This window comes from Schistocerca nitens, chromosome 6 (genome assembly GCF_023898315.1).
Source record: "Schistocerca nitens isolate TAMUIC-IGC-003100 chromosome 6, iqSchNite1.1, whole genome shotgun sequence".
NCBI lineage: Eukaryota > Metazoa > Arthropoda > Insecta > Orthoptera > Acrididae > Schistocerca > Schistocerca nitens.
This window is the reverse complement of record NC_064619.1, coordinates 532,134,620-532,157,267: the sequence shown is the minus strand read 5'-3', so window position 1 is coordinate 532,157,267 and position 22,648 is coordinate 532,134,620.

Sequence of the window (22,648 nt, the reverse complement as noted above, 5' to 3'; positions counted from 1 at the left end):
CGCAAATCGGCGTATGGTTGTGGTATAAGGCTTCCGCCCGGCGTGGGGAGAACCCCATGTTGACGTATGCGACGAGGTGGGCAGCCTAACAACAGGCAATCTGTGGTGAAAAGGTAAAAAACCGTCACGTCTATAGTCAACAACATAATCAGAGATGAAATAGGATGAAATTTAAAAATGCTGGTGCTGATTGTGTTCAAGACAGGCAAGCTCTGTAATGAAGTGGATATCAAAAGAGGTTAACGTGTAACGTGGAAAAGGCTTAGAAAGACGTGAAGATTTATTTTACATTATGGTCACACAGATATTCCGAAATCGGATATTTGATTGCAAACCATATCCAGGAGCAGATATAGACTCGGACCACAATTTAGTGATGATGGAGAGCAACCTGAACTTTTCGAGAATTGTCACGAAGAATCGTGGAAAGACTGTGGAAAGAAATCTGCTACTGAAACACACAGGAATGATGTGCGTTTGTAGTTCTTCGCAGCTTTAGATACTGAGATAATGAGTTCCACAGGAAGAAGTAAAGTTGAGGAGGTATGTAAATCTCCAAAAAATTCAATCACGAAAGTTGGGCAGAAAAATATAGGCGCAAGGGTAACATATCCAGTGCTTGAAATGCTCGACGGAAGAAGGAAACATAATGATGTTCAGGAAAGAAACAATAACACAGCAGTGTACACTGATTAGCCGAAACATTATGACCACTAGCTTAACAGCTTGTTTCTCCGTCTTTGGAACGAAATACATTACTGATTCTGCGTGTCAGGTATACGGAATTTTGTTGGTAGATTTATGGAGGTTCAAATGGTTCAAATGGCTCTGAGCACTATGGGACTCAACATCTTAGGTCATAAGTCCCCTAGAACTTAGAACTACTTAAACCTAACTAACCTAAGGACATCACACACACCCATGCCCGAGGCAGGATTCGAACCTGCGACCGTAGCAGTCCCGCGGTTCCGGACTGCAGCGCCAGAACCGCACGGCCACCGCGGCCGGCAGATTTATGGAGGTCTGCGGCACTAGATGTCTACGCACAAGTCATGTAATTTGCGTAAGTAACGGGCCATTGATTTGAGTATGCAGTGATGGCGTTCGATAGTCACATAGATGAGTTCCATAGGATTTACATCGAGTGAGTTTAGTTCTCGAAACGTCAATGTGAGTTCTTTATAATGCGTCTTCGATAGCACCGTTCTGACTCCGAGACATGGGCAATTATACTGCTAAAAGGCCGAGCGAGGTGACGCTGTGTCTAGCACACTGGACTCGCATTCGTTAGGACGACCATCCTGGTTTAGGTTTTCCGTGATTTCCCTAAATCGCTCCAGGCAAATACCGGGATGGTTCCTTTGAAAGGGCTGGGCCGGCTTCCTTCCCCGTCCTTCCCTAATCCGATGAGACCGATGACCTCGCTGTCTGTTCTCCTCCCGCAAACAACATAACTGCTGAAAGATGACATTGTTGTCGGAGAAGACATCAAGCATGAAGGGATGGAGGTGGTTCGCAGCTGTCAGCGCTAAGATTACTTCCATAAGTCCCACGCAAGCGCAGGAGATTGTCTCCCATAGCATAATTCTGCTCCCACCAGCCTGTGTCGTTGATGCGCTGCACGTTTCGAGTCGCCGTTCTCACTGATGACCGCGTTTGTGGATACAACTATCAACGTATTTTACCAAAAATGTGATTCACTCGAGACTCCACACGTTTCCAGTAATCGAGGTCGAATCCGGAGGGTCCCATATCTACTGCAACCGTTATGACGATGTAGTTGTGTCAAAAAGTGAATACCTAGAGATGGTTTGCTGCTGAGCTCCATGTTCAACAATGTGTGATGAACGGTGCGTTCCGAAACACTTATACATGCATTATCATTATGTTCTTTTAGCAGAGACGCCACAGATCACCATCTATCCTACATTACATCACGTTCTGTGAAGAGTCGTGGACGTCTAACCATTTAATTTTGGTATCCTTCTACCTCTTTCCGTAGATGTGCATGACAGTAGCACGTGAACAATCGAACAGAATCGCTGTTTTCGATATACTCGTTCACATGCTTTACATAATAATGATCTACACTTTGTCAAAGTGGCTTATCTCAACGGATTTCCCAATTTGCAGTCCATATCTTCGCTAGGATGATCCCCCACCCATGTCTGCTCCACTTACATACCTTTCTTACTGCGTCACGTGCCCGCAACCATGTGGCACGTATTTGCTTTGGGCAGCGGTCATAATATTTTTATCAGTGGAATTCAAAGAAGAATAAAACGAACAGGTCACTAAGCTGCAATGGATGCATGAAAAATGTAAATACATGAAAAGAGAATTGCTCGTCTAAAAAACTGATTTAGCGATTACAGAAAAATCAAAACTACTTTCGGTAAAATCAGAATGAAGGGCATCAGCAGTAGGAGTGAATTCCACTGTTAAACGCAGAGCAGACAGTGGATAGGTGCGAAAAGTATATTGAAGACCTCTAGGAGGGGGAGGAAGTGTCTGATGACGTGATAGAATAAGAACTGGGAGTTGATATGAATTATATGATATGATATGATCGACTATTACAGTTTAACAGAGCCTTATAGTACTTGCTGTCAAATAAAGCGGAAGGGATAGGTAATATTCCTACAGAATTTCTGGAATCATTGGAGGAAGTAGTAATTAGACAGTTGTTCAAGTTCTTGCAGAAAATATGATAGACTGTACACGTACCACCTGACATTGGAAAAATATAATCCTCAGAATCGCTAGGATAGGAAGTGCAGGTAAGTGCTAAAACTTTCATACAATCAGCTCAACAACACATGCATCCAAATTGCTGACAACAGTTACATACAGAAGAATGGAAAAGGAAGCTTAGAACCTTTTGGATGACAATCAGTTTGAATTTAGGAAAGAGGAAAGCACCAGACTTTGCGCTTGATAACGGCAGGAAGACTTTAGAAAATCATGTCTTCATATGATTTCTCGACTTAGAAAAAGCATCCAACAATGTAAAAATGTGCTAGATGCTCGAAATTCTCAGAAAAGGTTGAGAAAGGCGTAAGACAAGGGTGCAGCCTTTTTCCACTCGGAAAAGCAATGATGGAAATAAAAGACAAAGAGCTAAATTAAAACTCCAGGTCAAAGAATATCAACCTCATTCACTGGTGCCATTGCTCTCCTCAGTAGCAGCGAGATAGCGTTACAGAATCTACTGCACGAAATGAAGAGTCTACTAAGCAATTAATACGGACTAAGAATACACCTATTAAAAACGAAACTCAGGAGGAGTAGGAGAAATGAGATTAGTGATAAAATTAATACCAGATTTGGTGACCTCGAAGTAGACTGCTACCTTGGAAACATGATAACATATGAAGGACGACTCCCAGGAAATCAGACTAGCATGGTTAAAGTGGCCAGTCCTGGCAAAAATACGTATACTGACATCAAACATTGCCCTTACTTTGAGGAGGGAAATTCTGAGAATTTGTGCTTGGACCACGATACCGTATAGAAGTGAACCATTGACTGTGGAGGAAGATGAGAATATGAGTATCAAGGTGGCGGAAGAGTAGTGTCATACAAAAAGCTAAAGGTTAGGTAGACTTATTAGACTAAAAATGACGAGAGTCTACACAGAATCACCAAGGTTACAAATATTTGTAAAACGCTGAGGACAAGAAGAGAGAGAATGGTACAATATATCAAAAGGCCTCAGGGATAACGCTTATGGAATAGAGAAACTGCAGTGAATGAAACTCTAGGCGAAGTAAGAGTTTGGAATATATCCAATAAATACTATAAGATGAATTTGGCACTGGAGACGAAGTTGTGGCGAGCCGCATCAAACCAGCCAGATGACGATGATAAAAGAAATCATAAGTTTGGATAAATATAGTCAAATGAAATGAGTTCCATTTCCAGTAATAACTGGTGACGCGTAAAATATTGTGGAAATTTTATAGAGTGGGAAAATCACTGCTGTTATCTAGAACTTAATGACCGAATTGGTATTTGAAAAATACAACCAGGAAAATCAAATTAACGCAGATTAAAGGAGCGGAAAAGCGCGATACAAAATAAATTAAAACAAAATAAAAAGTAAAAAATGATAGGCCTCTCGGAAAGGTCAGTTTCCTGTAGTTGGCATAATGGTGGCCAGCAGGGCATGGTATGTAAAATACTTAGAAGATATAAGAATAAGAAACGTGGTACTAATGGAGAAAGCGGAAAATGAAGTGGAGAGGTAATATATAAGACAGATCAGTCGCCAAAAAACTTATGAAACAGAGGCTAATATAAAATGAGAGTAGTTAGTGACATACTTTGAACTATTTCAAAGAGGTACATACGTGGTTCACAATTTTTAATGCTGTCTTTTCGAAAGTACGAATTCCATATACACTTAGTAAGCGAAAGATGTCTCTAGATACAAATTCCTAAGTCCTCAAAGAGAGTGCGCATAAATGTATATTTAATGATGGTACATTTAAATTTCATATTCCTGTTTTATTTCTGATGCAGCAGCCGAACTAATTTAAAAGCAGTTAACCGGAAGGAGAACAATAATTTCCGCACCATCTAGCGGCGGAGGGGCATCTTAGCAATATCTCGCCATGGCAGGGAAGTTCTGAAGCAATCTTTTCCTTAGAACTGCGGAGCTCTGATTAAAAGAAAAAAGGAAAATTTGTCGACGGTCTTCTGCGTAGCATTCATTGCTTTTACTTGAGTGCCGCTCTTTTCTGCACGCCTACGAAAAACAATGCCGAGATGACTTCTCTGTAGAGCTGCGTCTAATCGAACGTTTCGCTCCCTGGAAGAGTTCTCTTTCATCGAGAACGCAACACAACGTGGAAGTCTAAACAGCGGCTGATAATTATGTAAGCGCGAACAATGAATGGAAAATCTGAAAGAAAATCTTCGGCAGTTTAACAACGAGTTCCGAGCTGTGAATGCCTCCCTGAAGTCCATTGTGGATGCGTACTACTCAGAAAAATATCGGATTATTGTGGATTTCAAACCGATTCTTCAAATACCCTCAGTTGAGATGTTAAATAAAGAAGTGTGATGCGAACTCTTCTGGGGATTCTCCTTTCTGTTTCCCTACTGGACAGATTGACAGTTCCAAACATCTGTACTGAATCAGTCTAAGTTTGAATTATTGGGACTGTGGCCCCATTTGTACTGATTTGTATATTATTATTTGATAACTAATGTGTTGAGAAACAAGTTGAAGGTATTTATTATTAGATATATGGTAATAACTGATGGTTCTCCTCTCCGGCGTTTATTTTGCAAATTTTTGTGACTGCATGACGAAGGCGACTGTACCAGGCGAACCCTAAAAGCTCATTGTTCTACTTACGTAACCAAACTAACCGCTTGCCCTGGCTTCTTTATGTAAGTAATCTGTGTTTATTTAGGATGTAATCAATCTATTCCAGCTGTCATTATAATTACTCTAATTAATGCCCAAGATGCCTACTAGGCAGAATGTATTTAGATAAGTGGCAAGGTCTTATGGGACCAACTGCTGAGGTCATCGGTCGGGGTTATATTGAGACTGTTGTCCTAGCCGAAAGTGATAACATTTCTCTTAATGATCACGATTTGTGGCATCCACACTCCCCCAGTGGTGCAGTGTGCTCCTGTTGATTGTCTCCCCACCACCATTCCTCTTAGGACACCCAGCGTTGTGAGAGGGGATTTGGCAGTTACAGTCGGCACTTCATTTTAGCAATAACAGCGTGAAGCATCAGCATCAGAGATCAGCCACCAACCACGCAGAGAATAAAAGGAAGAAGACCGTTTCTTTTGAACGGAAGTATTAATTCCTCCATCTCTCTCTCATTGTTTGTTATTATGTAAATTTCTCATTTAGTATTATTTTTCACCCACAGTGTCACGGACCCCTGATGATAATGCAGTCCAGCCAGTGACTGATGTCGACTTGCTGTTCTTTTCCAGTGCATGATTCGATAGACATGTCAAGGCTGATAATCCACGATCTGTTCCAAGCAACTGACGAATCAGATTTCGTGGACGTGGCAGCGTAATCTGGTGAAGGAGGTCTCAGGGCTGGAGATGGCTGAGTTTCGGTACAGTTCAGAAAACCTCTTCATGTTGGTATGTGTATATTGGACCTTTCTAAACTGCAAATGCACCAGTTGCATTAGTCGTTTACAGACGTTCATTTTACATATCACACTTATCTTATATGGTTACAGTTTCGTTTACTGACTGAAAGCTACGAGAGAGAGAGAGAGAGAGAGAGAGAGAGACAGACAGAGACAGAGAGAGAGTGTTAATATCACCCCAGTTGTAGAAGCAGAATGATAACAGTTTCAGCTGCATTACAGAAGTCTCTGCCTACCGGAGTGGCCGTGCGGTTCTAGGTGCTACAGTCTGGAGCCAAGTGACCGCTACGGTCGCAGGTTCGAATCCTGCCTCGGGCATGGATGTGTGTGATGTCCTTAGGTTAGTTAGGTTTAATTAGTCCTAAGTTCTAGGCGACTGATGTCCTCAGAAGTTAAGTCGCATAGTGCTCAGAGCCATTCGAACCATTTTGAAGTCTCTACTGAAACAGCTGTATCAAAAAGAAAGATAGCTGTAAAAAAGTCCCTATATCGAAAAATAATGATAAATTTTTAAACTTCCATGGAAGGTGTGCAAGTGTAAAAGAAATCTACCAAAGAAAAATGTATTTCTTAAAAGACATCATAGTCGCCGTTAACTGCATAAAATATTTATTGTTACTATTGCAATTTCGGCCTTATGGCCATTTTCAAGTAACACTGCAAAGTTATATTCTGTCAGAATATAATACTATCTGACATGAGTACATGTCGTCGTCAAAATGCAGCCTATTCTAGTCAATGTTATGTATTTCTTGCTGTACAAAAAATTATTTTATTAATACACTACTGGTCATTAAAATTGCTACACCACGAAGATGACGTGCTACAGACGCGAAATTTAACCGACAGGAAGAAGATGCTTTGATATGCAAATAATTAGCTTTTGAGAGCATTCAGAAAAGGTTGGCGTCAGTGTTGACACCTACAACGTGCTGACATGAGGAAAGTTTCCAACCGATTTCTCATACACAAACAGCAGTTGATCGGCGTTGCCTGGTGAAACGTTGTTGTGATGCCTCGTGTAAGGAGGAGAAATGCGTACCATCACGTTTCCGACTTTGATAAAGGTCGGATTGTAGCCTATCGCGATTGCGGTTTATCGTATCGCGACATTGCTGCTCGCATTGGTCGAGATCCAATGACTGTTCGCAGAATATGGAATTGGTGGGTTCAGGAGGTAATTTCGGGAGTACCGCAAGGAAGCGTGATAGGACCTTTATTGTTTACAATATACATAAATGACTTAGTTGACAACATCGGTAGCTCCGTGAGGCTATTTGCAGATGACACGGTTGTCTACAAGAAAGTAGCAACATCAGAAGACTCGTACGTACTCCAGGAAGACCTGCAGAGGATTAATGAATGGTGCGACAGCTGGCAGCTTTCCCTAAACGTAGATAAATGTAATATAATGCGCATACATAGGGGCAGAAATCCATTCCAGTACGATTATGCCATAGGTGGTAAATCATTGGAAGCGGTAACGACCGTAAAATACTTAGGAGTTACTATCCGGAGCGATCTGAAGTGGAATGATCACATAAAACAAATAGTGGGAAAAGCAGGCGCCAGGTTGAGATTCATAGGAAGAATTCTAAGAAAATGTGACTCATCGACGAAAGAAGTAGCTTACAAAACGCTTGTTCGTCCGATTCTTGAGTATTGCTCATCAGTATGGGACCCTTACCAGGTTGGATTAATAGAAGAGATAGACATGATCCAGCGAAAAGCAGCGCGATTCGTCATGGGGACATTTAGTCAGCGCGAGAGCGTTACGGAGATGCTGAACAAGCTCCAGTGGCGGACACTTCAAGAAAGGCGTTACGCAATACGGAGAGGTTTATTATCGAAATTACGAGAGAGCACATTCCGGGAAGAGATGGGCAACATATTACTACCGCCCACATATATCTCGCGTAATGATCACAACGAAAAGATCCGAGAAATTAGAGCAAATACGGAGACTTACAAGCAGTCGTTCTTCCCACGCACAATTCGTGAATGGAACAGGGAAGGGGGGATCAGATAGTGGTACAATAAGTACCCTCCGCCACACACCGTAAGGTGGCTCGCGGAGTATAGATGTAGATGTAGATGTATTACGGAACGCCGTGCTGGATCCCAACGGCCTCGTATTGCTAGCAGTCGGGATGAAAGGCATCTTATCCGCATTGTTGTAACAGATCGTACAGCCACGTCTCGATCCCTGAGTCAACAGATGGGGACGTTTGCAATACAACAACCATCTGCACTAACAGTTCGACGACGTTTGCAGCAGCATGGACTATTAGCTCGGAGACCATGGCTGCGGTTACCCTTGACGCTGCATCACAGACAGGAGCGCCTGCGTTGGTGTACTCAACGACGAACCTGGGTGCACGAACGGCAAAACGTCATTTCTTCGGATGAATCCCGGTTCTGTTTACAGCATCATGATGGTCGCATCGGTGTTTGGCGACATCGCGGTGAACGCATATTGGAAGCGTGTATTCGTCATCGCCATACTGGCGTATCACCCGGCGTGATGGTATGGGGTACCAATGGTTATACGTCTTGGACACCTCTTGTTCTCATTGACGGCACTTTGAACGGTGGACGTTACATTTCAGATGTGTTACGACCAGTGGCTCTACCCTTCATTCGATCGCTGCGAAATCCTTCATTTCAGCAGGAAAATGTACGACCGCATGTTGCAGGTCCTGTACAGGCCTTTCTGGATACAGAAAATGTTTGACTGTTGCCCTGGCCAGCACATTCTCCAGATCTCTCACCAGTTAGAACGTCTGGTCAATGATGGCCGAGCAACTGGCTCGTCGCAATACGCCAGTCACTACTCTTGATGAACTGTGGCATGAGCAGCTGTAGCTGTACACGCCATCCAAACTCTGTTGGACTCAATGCCCAGGCGTATCAAGGCCGTTATTACGGCCAGAGGTGGTTGTTCTGGGTTCCGATTTCTCATGATTTAGTTATCATCTGAATTTCTTTTTGGTGTAGCAATTTTAATGGCCAGTAATGTGTGTATATTACCAGTTGGCTACGCTATAACAGCTCTGTGTTTTTACATGTAGTGGAACTACCAATACATTTGTTTGATAAGGTTATTCTTTGTAAAGAAGAAGATACAGTGTGTTGTATGTCTGAAAACATATTAATTTCTTGTTTAGTCACTACATATTACAGATGCAGAGCTGGAGAGACAAGGATAAGGTGGCAGAAACCTGAATCTCATAAAGCATGTAGGTGCTGTGGAAATTCGATTGTCTCCCATAAAGCCGGGAGTTTGGCTGCATTGTCATCATCTCCAAGCATCTGCTTCAGTGTGGGAGGAAAAAAATAATAAATGAAATAGTTATATAAAAATATTGATAGTAAAAATAATAATAGTAATAATAACTAGTAATGATAATAATAATAATAATTCAGTACTCAAGGAAATGAAGCTGGGCTATGTTAATACTGTATTTAAGAGAGTGGATCACAAAAGCTGCTGGAACTTTCGAGAAATTTTTGTTATCAACACAGAATTTTGGGAAAATAGTAAAAAATAAACTACAAATAAATTTCAAAAGCCAGGAAGAACCATGTGGCTCCACAGCGGGTAGATCAGCGTAAACAGTATTTTTGCGTTACGACAGATCTTAGAGAAAAAAAGGGAAAAACAAAAAAAAAGATATAGATTAATTTTCATAGATTAGAAAAAGCGTGTGATACTGTCCTGAGAAAACTACTTTGAAGAGCATGAAATGTGTGAAACGTAAGAGGTCCTTTAGTTAAAATAATACAAGAAATATATAAAGACAGCATATGTCAAGCGAAAATTGATAACACACTTTCACAGAAATTTAGAACAAGTAGGGGTCTGTTACAAAGATGCCCCATGTCACCAATGTTATTTAAAATCCATACAGACATCAGTCTCAAGACATGGTCTTGTAAATGCAATGGGACTGGGATAAAAATTAAAGACTGAGTTTATTTACATTATCTACTATTTGCAGATGATCAAGTAGTTTAACTCATGGCGGGGAGAATGCAAATTATGCATGTAACTAACTAGCAATGTAATACAGAAACTGGAAATAGAGGATTAATTACCAGAAAACAGCATAGCCCACTTATGATCCAGATGTCTTACACATACAGGGAAAGAAAATTAAGAAGGTCAATCATTTCTGTTTCCTGGGATCCATTTTAGAGACCGATGGAAAAATCACAGATACCTACATGGTAACGACGAAGGACAGGGAAAGTTCTCCTGGCATTAGCCAAATGAAAACGGATCGCCACAGTTTATAATGTGGCTCGTCTCTCGAAATCATTCGTTTTCTGTTTTCCATTGCCCTGTGGTGTCGTTCTTAAATACACCATCTCAAGCGTCGCTAAGAACTGACTAAAGAAATCTGTGGGTTATGAGGAGCTTCTCGACCGCTGTTCACCATCCTTTTTAACTCCCTACCCACAGTCATTGTCGTAGCTAGCCTGGTGATAGCACTTGAGAACTCACGAGTAATTTCTTCTGCTTATTACATGCGATTTTTTGCAACTATCCTCCGCAATACTTGATGATACCTGTCAGTACATAAGGTGTACTTTGGTATAGCAGTGGTTGTTACATCGCATTTTCATTCCACTGTTCCGACTTCTGCACCACTTGTTAGCAGCAGACACAGTGGCTGCGCCAAAGACTGATACGGCGTGCAGTTTTACAATTGTTTATTGAACTTTCTTTACAATTTCTCCCTCGTCGTCGCTGCCCAGCCCTCCGGATCCCTCCGCCTGGCAGCTGCTGTATAGATTCTCCGACAATGTGCGCAGTGCTCCACTGAATCAAGGATGCCCTGTGGTTGAGATGAACTCGTCGACACTCGGTGCCCCAGTACGGGCACGCCCATGGAGCTTCGACTGGGGCAGCTTTAGAGGGACTGGATCCAGTTTTCAGGTGGCCTCCAGTGACTAGTCCACTGTCTGAGTCAGTGAGCTCTTCTGACTCATCCTGTTGCTGCTTCTCTACCGACAACTTATATTCCCTGCCTCCATTTACTCTGGCGGGTCCGTATCTCGAGACATCTAGAGATCACTTCTGCACTAGATTTGGGAGGCGTGATACTTCTGAATCTCTTTCTAATAGTGATGCGTGGACGAACCTCCCAGAGCTATCTTAGCATCGCCGCAGTTCTCCGCTTAATTTCCCAGTATGTTTCCGTTAATACCCAATGTAAAAATTAGAGCTATCAATAAAATGACGTCAAGAGTCATGACTTGAAGCGAGTTGTCGATTAAACATTAATCCTTAAGCTCTTTCGAAATTAAATGTATTTGGTGAGCGTAAGTTTTTAAAGGTGGTGATACACATAGACGAGTCGTCAGAAAAGACGCGTGGCATCAGTGATTCGAATAAAGTAGAGACACATATGTTCTCGTGTGCTCTCTTGGATCAGAGTGACAAACCTTATAAAAAGCAATTTGTTGCAGCCACACTTCAGATTTCTGCCACGAAAGAGGAGCAATTAGCAGTTAGGCAGTATGGCGACACGCCCTCACAAATTATATGTTCTGACTGAAATGCGTTCACATCAATCCGCCGTAACAGCGTAACAAGGTAACGACACATCAGAGTAAAGTCGGGAGTCTATCTACCAACAGGATGTTGCTCCAACCCATTATGATACTTATGAATTCTTCAACAAATAATTGGGGAGCTAATGGATTGGTCGTGGTGGGGCTGTTGATCATCAGTTCCTGTCCTGGCCTCCAAGCTAACCTCTGATGCGATTCCTTTGTTAGCTCTTATATTAATGGTACTGCGTGAATGATTCGAAGTTTACGCCTCCTCTACCAACAAACCTACCAGTGCTGTGAGCACGTATCAGCAGTGCTTTTCAACAGATTGATAGGGACATGCTGCACCGAATGTGGGAGGAATTTGATTAACTCTTTTATATCTGCAGAGTCAGTAGGTGGCATGTAGCGCGTACTTTTATTATGCCAAATAAAGCTTTGTTTTGAGTTTTTCTGCGTCTGTGCGAAGCCTTCTGACACTATGTCAAATAATAAATCTACTGGAAATCTGTGAAATTTCTTCATTAATAGCTGTATGAGTGTATTGTTCATAATGAGTATATCTAGTTAATGGATACTGTAATAAAATCAATGGTGTCACAAATACCTTTCGAAACTGTGCGTAACAAAGTTCAGTCTACAAACGGCTTTCGAATGAGGGGTCAACAAAAGTATCACTAAGGACCATATCGGTCTACTTCATTTATTTAACATCTTCCAATTGCACCACATTTCTGCTACCTCCAGTAGCTTCTTCCTGAAGTTTCCTACAAACACATTCAATTTTATGCAAGCCTTCTTTAGAGACACACAGATTCACCTAACATTTAAATCTCCACTTACACCAAGCTCAGCCGAAATTTTCTATAGTTCATCCTCCTTAATTGTTATAAATGATTATTTAGTTCTTATTGTACTTCAAAGTCTCCTTGATTCTAATTTTACAAAAATATTTATCAACTTTGTCTTATATCAGTAAGTAACACTCGGTATTCATTGCTAGTTATGCAGACCATTCATTCTAAATTTATGAATTTCTAATTTTTACCCAGAATAGATAAGCTATTTTCTGTGTCAGCAATCCTAATATTACTTCTTTCACTATTACTAAGGATTTTTTTAAATTCCTCCGTTGCTAAATTTATAAAGCCAGTTGATCACTATTTACGGAAGTTATAGCCGTCCCTTACACATTTCTGAAGTATAACATATTTTCCTCGGCCTTCCACTTTTATATCTAACATGTATTTGTTTTCCGGGTATTATTACAAGGGTGGTTTGGAAATTTCTCTGAATGGATTGGACATAAACGATTTATCTCAGTAAAATGTCTTTGTTTTTTCATGTAGTCTTCCTGTACATTATTGCACTTGGATCATAGATGTTCCAGTTGCTCGATCCTAGGTCGGAAATTCCTCCACGCCTCCAAAATACCCGTCAACTTAGGGTGTCAGTTATTCGTTTGAAGCGAATCCCCGTCCCCCCGACAAAAAGTTTGAGCTTCTGGAAGAGGAACAAATGTGTTCGAGTCAGATCAGGCGAATAAAGTGGATGTGGCAGCACTTCGTATCTTAGTTGTATTTTTGGCATGACAATGACACTTGTGTGTAGGCTCGCAATGTCTTGATTATGATGAGGGTCTTCCATGCCAAAGATGACCTGTTTTCGTGTGGCTTTTTCTGTACTTGGTTCAGGACTTTAGCGGTGTCTTGTGCTCTAATTGTTTGACCAGTGCGACGATCAGCAGGATACTTTTCGCATCCTAGGAAACTTTCGGGCGGATCGTGTTGCCTTTGCTTTCTTTGGTGGTGTTGAATCAACATGTTCCCACTGTATTGACTGTTGTATTGTCTCTTCGGTATAGTAGTACACCCAACACTTACCTGTGGTCGCAAAACGGAATTGAAATTCTTGTTGGTTGCTCTGAGAATGGGTCAAAAGTTCTTCGAACACTTGAATTCTGACGCGTTTCTGATACTGCGTTAAGTGTCACGGCAATCATCTAGCAGAGAGTTTCCTACATCCAGTTACACTGCTACAATGTGATACGTCCGCTCAGATGACATCCATACGTGTTCAGACGGTGATCCTCCTGGACCATTTTATACCCTTTTGAAATAATATGTGGGTTAGTGGTACATCTCGGCTGAGCATTACGCGGGTCATCTTCTGTCCTGACCAAAGTTAGACACGTTTGTCCTGTTGCCGACAGTTGCATATCAAGGAGCTGAGTCATCCGTTGTGCTCTGAAAATAGGCGGTATTTCCTTTGCTTTCATACCACGTTTTATGAATATGGATTTTTTGTGTCTTCACAAATCACTACACAGGACAACGACTGAGAGACGTCCGAACCATAGATATCTACTCACACCACTGACGCATCACGTGTTTCCTCAAAAACGATCATATATTATTACGCGGGAACCTCGTTGAGTTAGCACTGACATCTGACGGTGATTTGGAGAAATTTTCAGACTATCCTCAGATATTCAATTATAGTCGTTACTAAATTCCACTTCCTATTTTAATTTCAAGTATCATACCCCGTGGTCTAGGGGTAGCGTCTTTGATTCATAATCAAAACGTCTTCGGTCCCGGGTTCGATCCCCGCCACTGCCTAAAATTTGATAAATAATCAGCATTGGCGGCCGAAGACTTCCGGCGTAAGAAGTCAGCCCCATTCTGCCAACGGCCTTGTCAAAGAGGGCGGAGGAGCGGATAGAGCTTCAGGGCACTTTCTTGTCCTAGGGGTGGGAAATTGCCCTAAAGGCGGAAGAATCAGCAATGATCAACGACATGAGGATTCAGAAGGCAATGGAAACCACTGCATTAAAGACACGTAACGTGTATCCACAGGACATGTGGCCTGTAATTGAAGAGTGTCATGATGATCTCTCCATTGGCAAAAGATACCGGCATAGTCCGCCATTCGGATCTCCGGGAGGGGACTGCCAAGGGGGATGTTACCATGAGAAAAAGATTGAATAATCAACGAAACGATAACGTTCTACGAGTCGGGGCGTGGAATGTCAGAAGCTTGAACGTGGTAGGGAAACTAGAAAATCTGAAAAGGGAAATGCAAAGGCTCAATCTAGATATAGTGGGGGTCAGTGAAGTGAAGTGGAAGGAAGACAAGGATTTCTGGCCAGATGAGTATCGGGTAATATCAACAGCAGCAGAAAATGGTATAACAGGTGTAGGATTCGTTAAGAGTAGGAAGCTAGGGCAGAGGGTGTGTTACTGTGAACAGTTCAGTGACCGGGTTGTTCTAATCAGAATCGACAGCAGACCAACACCGACAACGATAGTTCAGGTATACATGCCGACGTCGCAAGCTGCAGATGTACAGAAGAGAAAGTGTATGAGGATATTGAAAGGGTAATGCAGTATGTGAAGTGGGACGAAAATCTAATAGTCATGGCCGACTGGAATGCAGTTGTAGGGGAAGGAGTAGAAGAAAAGGTTACAGGAGAATATGGTCTTGGGACAAGGAAAGAAAGAGGAGAAAGACTAATTGAGTTCTGTAACAAGTTTAAGCTAGTAATAGCGAAAACCCTGTTCAAGAATCACAAGAGGAGGAGGTATACTTGGAAAAGGCCGGAAGATACGGGAAGATTTCAATTAGCTTACATCATGGTCAGACAGAGATTCCGAAATCAGATACTGGATTGTAAGGCGTACCCAGGAGCAGATATAGATTCGGATCACAATATAGTAGAGATGAAGAGTAGGCTGAAGTTCAAGACATTAGTCAGGAAGAATCAATACACCAAGAAGTGGGGTACGGAAGTACTAAGGAATCATACGTTTGAAGTTCTCTAACGCTATAGGTACAGCAATAAGGAGTAGCGCAGTAAGCAGTACAGTTGAAGAGGAACAGACATCTCAAAAAAGGGCCATCACAGAAGCTGGGAAGGAAAACATAGGTACAACGAAGGTAGCTGCGAAGAAACCATGGGTAACAGAAGAAATACTTCAGTTGATTGATGAAAGGAGGAAGTACAAACATGTTCCGGGAAAATCAGGAATACAAAAATACAAGTCGCTGAGGAATGAAATAAATAGGAAGTGCAGGGAAGCTAAGATGAAATGGCTGCAGGAAAAACGTGAAGACATCGAAAAAGATATGATTGTCGGAAGGACAGACTCAGCATACAGGAAAGTCAAAACAACCTTTGGTGACATTAAAAGCAACGGTGGTAACATTAAGAGTGCAACGGGAATTTCACTGTTAAATGCAGAGGAGAGAGCAGATAGGTGGAAAGAATACATTGAAAGCCTCTATGAGGGTGAAGATTTGTCTGATGTGATAGAAGAGGAAACAGGAGTCGATTTAGAAGAGATAGGGGATCCAGCATTAGAATCGGAATTTGAAAGAGCTTTGGAGGACTTACGGTCAAATAAGGCAGAAGGGATAGATAACATTCCATCAGAATTTCTAAAATCATTGGGGGAAGTGGCAACAAAACGACTATTCACGTTGGTGTGTAGAATATATGAGTCTGGCGACATACCATCTGACTTTCGGAAAAGCATCATCCACACAATTCCGAAGACGGCAAGAGCTGACAAGTGCGAGAATTATCGCACAATCAGCTTAACACCTCAGGCATCGAAGCTGCTTACAATAATAATATACAGAAGAATGGAAAAGAAAATTGAGAATGTGCTAGGTGACGATCAGTTTGGCTTTAGGAAAAGTAAAGGGACGAGGGAGGCAATTCTGACGTTACGGCTAATAATGGAAGCAAGGCTAAAGAAAAATTAGGACACTTTCATAGGATTTGTCGACCTGGAAAAAGCGTTCGACAATATAAAATGGTGCAAGCTGTTCGAGATTCTGAAAAAAGTAGGGGTGCTATAGGGAGAGACGGGTCATATACAATATGTACAACAACCAAGAGGGAATAATAAGAGTGGACGATCAAGAACGAAGTGCTCGTATTAAGAAGGGTGTAAGACAAGGCTGTAGCCTTTCGCCCCTACTCTTCAATCTGTACATCGAGGAAGCAATGATGGAAATAAAAGAAAGGTTCAGGAGTGGAATTAAAATACAAGGTGAAAGGATATCAATGATACGATTCGCTGATGACATTGCTACCCTGAGTGAAAGTGAAGAAGAATTAAATGATCTGCTGAACGGAATGAACAGTATAATGAGTACACAGTATGGTTTGATAGTAAATCGGAGAAAGACGAAGGTAATGAGAAGCAGTAGATATGAGAACAGCGAGAAACATAACATCAGGATTGATGGTCACGAAGTCAATGAAATTAAGGAATTCTGCTACCTAGGCAGTAAAATAACCAATGACGGACGGAGCAAGGAGGACATCAAAAGCAGACTCGCTATGGCAAAAAAGGCGTTTCTGGCCAAAAGTAGTCTACAAATATCAAATACCGGCCTTAATTTGAGGAAGAAATTTCTGAGGATGTACGTCTGGAGTACAGCATTGTATGGTAGTGAAACATGGACTGTGGGAAAACCGGAACAGAAGAGAATCGAAGCATTTGAGATGTGGTGCTATAGACGAATGTTGGAAATTAGGTGGACTTATAAGGTAAGGAATGAGGAGGTTCTACGCAGAATCGGAGAGGAAAGGAATATGTGGAAACACTGATAGGGAGAAGGGACAGGATGATAGGACATCTGCTAAGACATGAGGGAATGACTTCCATGGTACTAGAGGGAGTTGTAGAGGGCAAAAACTGTAGAGGAAGACAGAGATTGGAATACGTCATGCAAATAATTGTGGACGTAGGTTGCAAGTGCTACTCTGAGATGAAGAGGTTAGCACAGGAAAGGAATTCGTGGCGGGCCGCATCAAACCAGTCAGTAGACTGATGAAAAAAAAAAAAAAAATCGAAAAGTTCATCTTCCAAGTGCACGATTAATCTTGTCTAAGTAACCTTATTTCTCACTATCGTTTTCCCATTATTATTATTATTTTTGTTGAAAATGTTCGAGAATTTTGATATTAAATCTGGGAGCTTAACATATGTATGTAGGGCCAAAGATTATTTTCAATTTTTTTAATGTTAGCTTCTCTCGGACGAAGAATTTCATTATTTAAATAACGGACGTCAGTTACATCTTACATTCATTTTTTAATATCTTTGTGATCCCTATCTTATCTTCTTAGTTTCATCAAACATATTTCTGTATACTGACTTACACTTTTTTTATTTACATTACGCCAACCATCTGTCATTCATCCTACTCAGAGAGATTTGTGTGACGAGAAAAAAAAAGTCGGCAATGGATACCTTATACCAGTGTAATAGGGTGTAAAAATTAGTTATTATAAGTGCAGTACCCCAATGGAATGTAGTCGAATGAAGTTAGGTGATGTTGAGGGAATTAGATTAGGAAATGAGACACTTAAAGTAGTTAAGGAGTTTTGCTATTTGGGGAGCAAAATAACTGATGATGGTCGAAGTTGAGAGGATATAAAATGTAGACTGGCAATGGCAAGGAAAGCGTTTCTGAAGAAGAAAAATTTGTTAACATCGAGTATAGATTTAAATGTCAGGAAGTCGTTTCTGAAAGTATTTGTATGGAGTGTAGCCATGTATGGAAGTGAAACGTGGACGATAAATAGTTTAGACAAGAAGAGAATAGAAGCTTTCGAAATGTGGTGCTACAGAAGAATGCTGAAGATAAGATGGGTAGATCACATAACTAATGAGGAGGTATGGAATAGAATTGGGTAGAAGAGGAGTTTGTGGCACAACTTGACTAGAAGAAGGGAGCGGTTGGTAGGACATGTTCTGAGACGTCGAGGGATGACCAATTTAGTATTGGAGGGCAGCGTGGAGGGTAAAAATCGTAGAGGGAGACCAAGAGATGAATACACTAAGCAGATTCAGAAGTATGTAGGCTGCAGTAGGTACTGGGAGATGAAGAAGCTTGCACAGGATACAGTAGCATGGAGAGCTGCATCAAACCAGTCTCAGGACTGAAGACCACAACAACAACAACCCCAATAGAAATTTTAATGCTATGATAACCCAGGCCACCAACATTAGGAGTTCCTGTTTAAGTTATTCGTCTCGCAATAGGAGTTTATCCGCAAATTATTCTTAAATTTATTCTTATTTTCGGCCGCGTTTTCTACAAGATATTTATTATGATCCAGTAAGTTTGAATATTTTTTTACCAGAGTATCTGACGATTTACGTATTTCTGATAACCCCTTCAAGTCTTTTTAGACTTTTTTTTGGATCCTAGAACTACATACTACGCCTACATTTACGCTCACACCCCACAGTTCAACATACTATGCATACCGAAGGGTACCATGTACCATCACTACTCATCCCCGTTCCTGCAAAGCTCGCAAATAGATCGAGGAAAGATTCATGATTAGCGGTATTATTTTATAACAGATAAATGATGTTAATGAATTTATGCATTGTGTTACTATTTTCTAATTATGAATTATTTTGAAGAGAGCTCTGCAGGATGTTCTAGAAGCAACTTCACTTAGAGTTTTTGTTAACCACTTTTGTGTTTTACAAGTATTAATCCTGTAAATTGAGTTGATGAAATGATTCTGTAACGCCTTAATACGCAGATGAGCTCCTTTTGTTCATTTGTGAACCATTTAATCATGCGTACTGCACTATCTACTTGTATTTCAACATTTGGGCGTATTTTTAGTGGTCGTTTTAATGAACAATCGAAACAATACAGCAGCTGAGAAAACGTAGGCTATAAACTTATCTCTAAACGTATCTACACGGCATTTCGAAAAAATGTCATCTGCACCGTCAGATTAGAACGAAACTTTTTAGAGGTAAAAAAGTGCTGTACGAGAGAATCAGCTCTATGGAAAAACGAAATGTGCGGAGCATGGCTTAATCCTTTAAGCGGCTTACGAATTTCCTATACTCCACGTTAATTAAAAACATTTGACAGGCACCAGTGCTAAAACCGATTTTCAGTGATCTGGTATCGCTTCGCGCGAAACGCTGACGGCGAGGACGATCAGCTTATTCTGCAGCGCGCGGTCCACGCGACCCCACTGCCAGGACATCACTCGTGCCGGCGATCCAACACTCGAGGTCTTTAAAGCGGCAATTTGAATACGTCCCGGACGATTCCGTGGCCGAGTACCACTTTCATGGAATATCGGAAGCACCTGTTGATATCACAATCTATTCTTCAGTTGTCCTTTGCTTACACCAACTTTGTAAGAGCAACTTTAGACACGTAAGGTACTAGCTAGTCTAATCAGGGTAGTCCACTTTTCGTGTACTACAGGCTGTTGTGGTAGATGATGTTTATGGTACTTTATATATGTTGAAAATTGATGAGCTTGGTCCAGCCTTGATTTATTGCCTGTTGGCCTCTGTATCGGGATTTTCGGTCTACGAGAGTTCAATAATTTTTCTATGGGTCACCAGCACGAGTGACTAGCATTGCCAGAGGCTCACAGCCCACAGCTGGTGTTGGACTGAAGCGTAAACCGCGGCTGGAGATTATGTGTATCTGTCACTGCGTCTGACGGCCTTTCCTTGTCATAAGTACTGTAGTTCTCCCTTTGTCGATTGCAACTGTGGTCCGCTGCAGCACAGAAATCCAGGCTCTTTTTATCTTTAGCATTTATTCTCATGATTGAGAATTTCTATGACTTCCCTAAACATATGGGTACGATAACTCTTCTAAAAAGCGAGAACCGGCGTGTCAACGAATTTTATGATGAGGCCTTTCTTACATAGCGCGTGCTACGTCAGGGCCGATTGTAAACTGTCTTCACGCAGTGTATGAACAATTGACACCCGTTTCCGTCCATCAACCTGGAGATGTACAACATAAAGGCCGTACCTGACGTTTCTACATCCGATTTGACACTTTGCCGTGCGTTAGATACTGTGACATTTCTTGTGCTCTGGTGGAGTTCTTCATAACGAATTTCACATGTTATATCTAGCGTCCGAGATGTTGCGTCTCCTATATTCGTCTTGCACCTGTTATGAGTTTATTAATTGTATAAGTTTTCTGGCTGAGGTGATAATTTGGAAGTTTATACAGATATCGGTCAGGGTGTGTCGTTTATCGATTCGCGCTGTGGCACCAGGTTATCACCATTCCTCGTATCTGGCACATCTAAAAAAGGATAGCTGTTGATCCTTTTCTACGAAAGGAAATTTAATAACAGTCTGGAGGCTATTTACATGTCCTTGGAAGTCACCGAACTCTTTCTCACCATTGCTTTACACCATGTAGGTATCGTCGACGGAAGTGCTCCACAACGTTAGTTACAATGTGTCTTTCGAAATGATCCGCGAAGATACAGGAAGGGAGATCATTATAAACAGACTGCGAATTACTTCCCTCGATAACCAAAAGTAGACGGGTTAACAATCTCTGAAATTCGTCTTTCGGGAAAAACGAAGTACTATTTACAAATCGATTTTTACTGTATCTAAGAGCTTGGAAGACAGTGCCCAAAGAAATATCAGATTTGGAACGAGGTCCATTTGTGTGTCAGATTATCCTTTATTAAGTCTTGAACTGCCTTCCCACCGTCGGCACAACACACAAGCATTCGCCGTGACAGACATTCCCTATAATGTTTTGTTTATTTTTCACATAATTGCATTTTTTGATAAAATCATAACAATTTTAGACCTGTAATAGCTATCGTCAGATTCTACGGGGGCCATTTTATGTCAACGCATCAACATTTGTCCACTAATTGTCACCCATAGATGGAAATGGCGATTGCAATCTTAAACCGGCTATGACTGTCCCATAAATGGTGACTAAGTCAAAAATAAACAGAAATTAATAATAAATTGATAACCATCTGCTTAAACTGAATGTCGATTTAAAAAAAATTTAATATTTGGTGGTGAGATTGGCTCAGTGTCTTAGTGAGCAACGTTGATCGAGTAGTGTGCTGCGCCCGACTCGTCCTGATAACCACTACTTTCACACGTGTTTTGTTGAGCCTCATCTTATGTTAAGCTTTTTTTGCTCTGTTCCTTGTTTCCTTGTTTTTCATTTGCCATGAGTCTCAGAACGTAACTAAGTCGCGTATATTTTGTACAGATCCAATATTATATGTAATTACTGTAATTTTGTCAAGATAGGTGGAAATTTCTAAAGTACCAAATACCCTTGCATTGCAGACAATCATTGATAGAGGAAACGAAGGTACTGTATGAGGCTGAATTAAAGACATATGTTACTAGCATCGTGTGTCACAGTACCTTTCAGATGATAATATGAAAATGTGAAAAATAATAGCGGGGTGGGTGGGGGAGGGGTTGGAGGCAACAGATATGAAATTTGAGAAGTGGAAGATGTATGTGGCATTGCTACAGTGATTATTACAAAATGGAGCCAGATTTATACAGAACTTCTGTAAAGAACCTACTTCTCAGTATGATATTGCACACGCATGCGTTGTTTCTCTTAGAGACGATTACCTTTTCTAAGGCAAGCTGGCCCACAGCATTTGTAAATGGTCCTTGGTGTTCTGAATACTGGCCACCTGAGTACCGCAACATTCAGCATTAATTGAGATACGTACCATATATGAACTAATATTTTCCTGTTGAAAAATCGCACAACGGTACCGTCGTTTGAAAAGTAACACGTGGCGCAGAACGTCCGTGACGTACCGTTGTGCCACCAGAGTTCACTCTGTCCGTACCAACCGTGACCAGAAGTCATACACAATGGCTCCTCACTCCGTGACAAAAGGAATAACACCACTGAGTCCCTACCAAAAAAAAAAAAAAGGAAGAATGGCACCTCTGCCCAGGTCGCCACCATATTCGCCAATATTTGTCAGGGGTAGTGCAGAAGTGTGACTCATCGCTGAACACAATGCAATAGACGTTAATCAGAAATCTATTCCACCTGACCACGCCACTACTCCAAACGCAGCCGTTTGTGCTGTTACGTGAAAGGCAGCCTACTAATCGGGCGCA